Below are 7,358 nucleotides of genomic sequence, written 5' to 3' on the forward strand. Positions count from 1 at the left end.
GGAGGGGGCAGGAGGGGCTGGATCCTGGGGGAGGGAGAGCAGCGCTTCCCCGGGGCTGCAGCCGCATCCCCACACCCTGCCCGGAGGCAGGTGCTTTGCTGATTCACAGGGCCCCGGGCACTCACCCTGGGGAGGGGGAACATCAGGGGCTCGGGCTGGAGCTGGAACTTCAGCACTGAAATACAGAAACTTTTCCAGAGGAGTAATAATTTCATAGCAAAATCAACACAAGTGCTTTAGGGGTTTGTATTTTTGTTAATTTTTCTTTCTTGTCTTTTTTTTTTTTAAGGAGAACATACTTCAAGTCAGAAAAATTCTGCTGAATAGACACTAGAGACCGAATCCCCTCTGGGTATTTCTTCATCCACTCTGTTGGAGCTAACCCAGCAGCCCTGTGCTCTGTAGCTGTCACCGTGATCTCCTAATCAAATCCCAGAGATGCTGCCTGATGCCCAGATACCCAGGTGCAGCCCCTGCCAGAGCAGATGGGGAAACGCTCCATTCTGGGGACAGGGCATGTGTTTCTGTTGAGAGCAGAGCCCTCAGCTCCCTTCAGCCCTGTTCGCAGGGTCAGGACCATCCTCAGTCCCGAGAGGCTGCGGAGAAGCAGGGACAGATGAAGGGTTGGGTGGAACAGAAATGAAATGCTGCCTCCAAGGTCATGAAGCTGGTGAATGAAACAGCCAAGAGACACGCTGAGCCCGTGTGTTTCAGGTGATCTTCAGATCGAGTCATGCTGTTGTGCGGTGCCAAGGTATGTGCTTACTGTCAGATCATATTCCCCTTTGTTGCTTTCTCTTTCCTGAGAGCTTTTGGAGACCATTGAGAGAAACAAGAGGTGTTTGCAAGGTTAAGAGACCCAGTGCCTGAACTCACCATGAAGGTTGGCAGTAATTTACAGCTGCAGGCAGCAAGCCCTCTTCATGGGGGGAAGGGAAATGCAATGTAAGAGAACAGAATTCAATAAGAAGCTCCAGCAGCTAATACTCTCTGATTTAATCCCCAGCCCACGAGAAAGATTTATTCCATTATCTGACAGTTTGATCACTTCAGGAACCCCATAGGTCCATGCATCTCTGCTGTTATTATCTCTGGGCTGTTTCCACCAAGATGCACAGGGAAGAATTGTTAAAGAAATAAACCAAAGAGGGGTGCTGATAGGAGTGTAATAGATGGGTCCCCCCGATACCCTTGTTGTGGAGATAAACCTGGTGATGCTTCTGCACAGTGGGCTGTATGGTGTGCTGTGGGTGGGAGGGAAACCTCGTGGGGTGTACATAAATGTCTGCTTGGAAATAGAGAGGATGAGGAGCTGATGTGTGTGTGTGTGTGTCTGTCTCCCGAGGAGGTTGAAGGATGATGAATCATTATGTCATTAACCTTCATTACTGAGGGCAGATACATCTGAGGTGTTTCACAGGTGGTGGCAGGACCTCAGGGCCAGGGAATGTTCACAGACAGACCCCTGGGAAGTGAATCTTGGGTTGGTGGAGCTGTGTGGCTGTCATCCCAAGGTGCTTGAGGATCTGGTGAGATGATGTGAGGTGCCTGAAGGATGGTGATGCTGGGCCTGCTGTTAGACTGGGAGGAATTGGTTCCTGCAGCAGAGATGTGCCAAGGACTTCGCTCCTGGGGTTGTCACAGCTCGGTGTAGGACGTGTCCTTGCTTTGTTTCAGTCTGAACTGCGGAGCGGGCTTGGTTATCCCTGAAGCTGCTATGCTTGGAGTCACTGTGGGGAGAATTAGAGGACCCTGCCATCGGAAAGATCCCCGTGCTGTGGGTGGGACACCAGTGTCGTGGGCATGGCTTGCTGGGGAGCTATGTTGGCATTGGCTCTTCAGGCAAGAGTGAGGTTTGTGTCAGACCTCAAAATATTTTGCAATCAAAATAAAAAGTAGCATCAGACAGGGAATAACACAACACTACGTGAGTGTCAAAACCTGATATTTTCTAGTGCTTTTTCCCTGGCTTTCCCCTGTCCCCCCCGCCCCCCTCAACACCCCATACAGATTTCACAAAGCTTGGTGTGCCTTGCCAAGGCAGTTGCAATGACAGGTTTCTGTGCTGCCTGGTACCCAGTCCCACTGTGCACACCCCTCCTTATGAAGCCCCTTCTCTGGTGTCTGTGGGCAGCCTGAGCTGAGCCCAAGCCCACCCGGGCTGCGCAGAGCTGTTGTGTCCCAGTCAAGGCTGCAGGTGAGACCCCATCAGCCCAGTGCGGGCTGGGGCAGTGCGAGGGAGAGAGCAGGGGTGGGTGAGAAACCCCTAACTCTGCAGCACCGAGAGCCTGCCAGCTGTCTTTATTGCATTCTTTGTTGATGTTTACTCTGACCTGGAGCTGGCACTGTGCTCTACCCATTACAGCTGCGCTTGTTCAGGGGCTGTTTCCCCAGCATGTGCCTCTTTGTGCAGATGCCACACGATACGGCCGCAGCTGGGCTGCTGGCTCGCGGCCAGCAAAGGGGCACAAACCTCTCGAATGGACCAAGGCTGTACCTTGCCTCGAGCTGCACCCCCTGCCCCAGATCTCCAACAGCCCCCCTTGCCCTGCACTTTCCCAGCAGGTGCCAGGGCTCAGGTGCTCACTCTGAAGCGTCCAGCAGCTCTGGCCAAATGCGTTGGCTTGGGATGGGCAGGAGCCTTGCTGGAGGGGAGAAAACCTCAGCACAAGCAAACACCTTGGGGGTTTGCCCAGAGGTTTTGCAAGCTGTGCTGGTCACTTGTGGCTCTGCTTCACCACCTGCTTGTCCCCCAGCTGCTTGTTTTCACCCTAACCCAGTGTCTGTGCTCTCCTGCAATGAATTCTACTGTAGCTGCTCTGAGGGAGAGTACGGATATGCTGTGTGGGTATGCCCCGACCATTTGTGAATAGTGAGCTGTGGGGGGAGGCCAGGAATAGTCCAGAACTGAACTGTAGCTCACTCTCTGCTGGTTTTATCATCTGCTAATTGCAAGCGATGAAGGTGGGCAGCTACAGAGCCTCTACAACGTCCAGGCACAGGGCAATACTTGCAGTGATGCCCCACTGGGCAGGAAAGTGGTTGTGTGATCCAGCCAACAAAGTGAAAATCAAGCAGTGCTCTGGGAGCAGGAGGACTTGAGTGCTTGCGTGTAGGGCATCTGGAGAGCTGGTTTTCTTCATGGCTGGGGACTTGTGGTGAGTTGCTCCATCTTATTTTCCCTCTTGATGTTTGCCCCCTTGCCTCTCAGGGTCTCTGTGGGGCATCTTAACACATTTATGAGCACAGCAAAAGGAAAAGGAAAGGCCTAATTGTTCAAAATGCTGAATAAATATTGATGGAGTGCTCCCACTGTCCCACTTACCAGCACAGTGCTGACTGGGCTCCTCTGCACTGCCTCTACACAGCACAAGCCATGTGGCATGACCCAGCTCAGTGCTCTCAGGCTGGGCGTGCCAAGGGGATGCTATCCCCCTAGCACAAAGTTTGGGGTCCCCCGCCCCTGTTCACGTGCACCCAGGTCCTCGTGATGAAGGGTAGGTATGTGACTTGGGAGGGGAAGCTGTTTGCAGAGTGTGGGGCTTTGCAGTTTGGCATCTTCCTTGGTGCTGTGACCCAACACCTGAGGCACCGCCTGGTGAACGGGCAGTTTGGGGCTGCGCAAGAGCAGCGGAGCAGCAGGCCAGGCTGCTGTAATGCCAGAAGGTGCCTGGGCAAACACCCAGAGCTAGGACTTGCTGCCGAGCATTTAATTAGAATCCAAGGAAATTAACTTATTTTTAAAAGTTATGTTCAGGGTGTGGGCCATTCCCATTTGAGGCCTCTCTGCTGCTGCCAAGGAACAGCTTGGCAGGGATGTATTTGTATGCCCTGCCTGCATCCCTGCCTGCTTTGTCCTGGGATGTGTTGGGAGGGGGGAGCAGCTCATCAGTGGTTCAGACTGTCCTGCCACCACTCGGTGCTGCACCGACCAGGAAATAAATACCTGTGGGTGTAGGAGCTGTGAGTCCTCATCCCAGGTCTCTAACGGCTGCAGAAATGCAAGTCAAGAGGAGCAGGGTAAGCACGAAACGTTCTCCGTGGTGAGGGACTTGCTGAGCTCACTGTGTCCCAGTTCGCTGCCTACCCATCCCACCCCCACGGACCCACCTGCATCCATCCTCAGGGACTGACCTCCTCCCTGTGGAACCCTTCCCTTCTATCACTTGTCTCACCATGCATCGTGGTGAGATGTCTGACATGTCCATCACATGTCTTGATGTCTCTCCCTGCCACCCCTATTTAGGATTTCCCAGCCTCTTGCTACAAGCTGGGTCCTTCACCCGATTCAAGCAGATGTTCCTCCTGCTGTGTCTATCCCAGCTGGGGCTGCATTGCACTTGGGGATACCGCTGTTCAGGTGGGGTTAAACACGGATTCGCACCTTTACAGCCTCAGGGGAAGCTGCCCTCCTGCCTGAGACTCCCAAAGCACTTCAGAAACGCTGTCCTGTGTCCTGCTGCAGAGGTGGCTGTGTCTGGGGGTTGACTCAAAAAGAGAAAAAGTCCAATCCCTCAGGTTTCCTGGGCCCTTCCATGCCACCCGTGCAAATGTACTGACATCCACGTCCCCAGCAGGAGCAAAGCAGGAGCGGGGCTGGAGCAGCGCCTGCACGCAATGGCATCTCGGCCTTGGCACAGGGCTGGGCGGTGCGGGGGGACCACAGAAGGGCTGAGTGAGGGTTTGAAGGAAACATCTTGTGAACCTTGGAGCAAAGAAGCTGCAGTTTGATTTGAACATGTTTGCTGTGCAGGGGCTGCCCCGGGCCCCTGCTGTTGCTGCTGCTGCTTTTCCTGGTGCTGCTTTTGCAGATTTCCATCCTGCCAGTCTTGGGTGCCTCTCCTGGAGGTGGCTCTGCTGTCGAGCCCTGGCTGGGCGGGCATCCCACTGTGGGTGGCCGAAGGGGTCAGCGTGACCCCACACCAGTCCTGGCTGGAGATGGCTCATGTCCTGGGGTAGCCCAGGCATCAGCCGAGCCTCCTGGGATGGGACATTGCCCCAGGCCAGCTCGGGGGGTGTGTCCTGGCTGGGTGCGTGTCTTAGTACAGAGCACTGACGATGCTGATAGAGGATACTCCCAAACCCCTGGGACCCCTCACTGGCCCCGATGACTGGTCAGACACCAGCACCCGAGTGCGAGAGATAAGAAACCAGGCCTGTGAGAAACAAAGACAAACAACCTGGGAAAGCAAAAGTTGAGGCTGATTGAAGAAATGGCAAGACAAAACTCTGAGTCCCAGGGTGCATTCTGTGGAGGCTGAAGCTGATAACGCTGCCCCATGCAGCCGGGGGAGAGAGCCCTGTGGAGACAGGATGGCTCTCCTCTGGGGCACCTGGGCAAATTTCAGGGGCCATCTGTCCGGTGAATGGACTTTGCTTCATTATCCACGAAATGCATATTAAAGTTGACACGCCTCAATATGCTAACGAGTGCTGTCATGACCATGCTGATTACATCATCCCATGAAACACCTGACTCGTCCCCATACATGGGATACGTAGCTGTGTGGGTTGACCTAGGGGACGGACCCAAGGAAAGGGGGTATAAATCAAAGGGTGGAAGAAAGGGCTCACTCTCTCTCTCTGCCCCTCTCCCTGCCTCCCTCTGCCCCCACCCCCGGCCATCTGGAGAGAGCAGTGAAGCGAAGAAGACAGATGCCAGCGAAAAAGACAGCTGCCTCCTGGAATCCTCACCAGTGGGATCAGCGCAGGAACTCAGACCGGTGATCGGTATTCCCCCATTCCCTCTATCTCCCTCTTTTCCTTTTTCCATTAAGAAATGCAAGGCATATTGTATTGCTCGCCACAACTTGCTCTGTACTTAGCCAATTATCGTGCGTTCAAGTACTACATTTTGGGTAGTTGATAAATGCTTGAACTTGGAGACTTGTTGTCTGCTCCAATTGGGGATCTGCAAATCCGAGTCACTTGTCCCCCTTGTCTGAGCGGGACGTGACACCGGGTTAGTACGGAGCACCCTGGGGTTTCGGCAGTGATGGGGTGGCCTGGAGCAGGGAGCACTTAAAAGCCTTTACAAGATCAGGATTAATTCTGCTCCCACTAGAGTCATCCTGCATGCACTTTCCCTTCCATTGGAACCATCTGCTGTTTTTGAAGCTTGATAAATATTTCCTTTCCCCCACTGTCTCTCCACTTTGCTCCTCCACCCAGACAATATCTTGCAAAAACCAAACCATCTGCAATAACACCTCCTCCCACCCCAAAAGCACTTTCTGTTTTCTTTTATTTATTTATTTATTTTTTTTTTTCTGGCCCAGCTTCACTTCCACAATGGCTGTTTGGAGATGAGAAGGGGCAGAAAAGGAAACCCGTGCTGACCTGCCTGCTGTCCCAGTGTCTCTGTGCACAAGTTGTGCACAGATCAACACACTCTGGTCACCAGGTTAATCATTCTCCTTTGTTTTATGTTTGCTGGGAGACAGGTCTCTCTTAATCTATTAAGGTGTCTTAAAGGGAAGATGTTTGCTTCATAGGGCCTCAAGTGGCCTTTTAAAACTACAGTAAAAATGTAATTACTGGCTCAATTAGGAATTTAACCCTTTCTTGATGTTAACATGCACAGCTCTGTTTCCAGGGAAGTAGCAGCAGGTCTGTAGAGATGGGCCTGATCCAGACACTGGGCAGGAATAACCCAAATTTGTCTGCTGGGTAGGTTCTTCGATGTCTCTTGGCCAGTGATGTGCTGCTGCTGTGATGGAGCGGGGGAGTGTTTTACAAGATGCTTTGTGATCTGCAGGTGAAAATGTTGGTATTTCAGACAATGTTTATCTTGCCCAAAGCTCAGAGATATCATGGCTTCATGAGCTGGATCCCACCCCCTCTGAGATGCTCAGGCTTCATCTGGGCTGGAAATAGCCTCCCCCCCCCCTTCCATCCCTGTGTGGAGGGGCTCAGCCCACACTGACAGATGGGATTTGGAGGCAGCCTCCAACCCAACAGCCCTTACAGCTGGTGGGTGCCAGCAGCCCCTGCCATATGGAGCCTCCCAGAGCTCTGTGGGGGCATGGAGATGGGCCTGAGGATGCATCAGGCTTTGCCAGCCCAGGGATCCCTGGGGCACTGTCATCGCTGCTGTTGTGCCTCCCGTTTGTCACCATGGTGTGGTGTGGGCGGCAGCAGGGCCAGCTCCTGGGGGTGTTTATTCCCACGGGTATGTCAAACACGCTCCAGAAGCAGAGAGAGCAGGAGGATGTCATCCAGCAATTCTCTGGTTTCACATCAGCTGATGCTCCAAAACGCAGATTTCTCTGCTGCGGTTGTTTTCTTGTCTATTTAGACCACAAAGTCCTCTGTGTGCATTCCCACTGGTGCTGCAGAGGGTGCAGCACATCCATGGG

This window comes from Athene cunicularia, assembly GCF_003259725.1.
Source record: "Athene cunicularia isolate RWA chromosome 14 unlocalized genomic scaffold, athCun1 chr14_part1, whole genome shotgun sequence".
Lineage (NCBI taxonomy): Eukaryota > Metazoa > Chordata > Aves > Strigiformes > Strigidae > Athene > Athene cunicularia.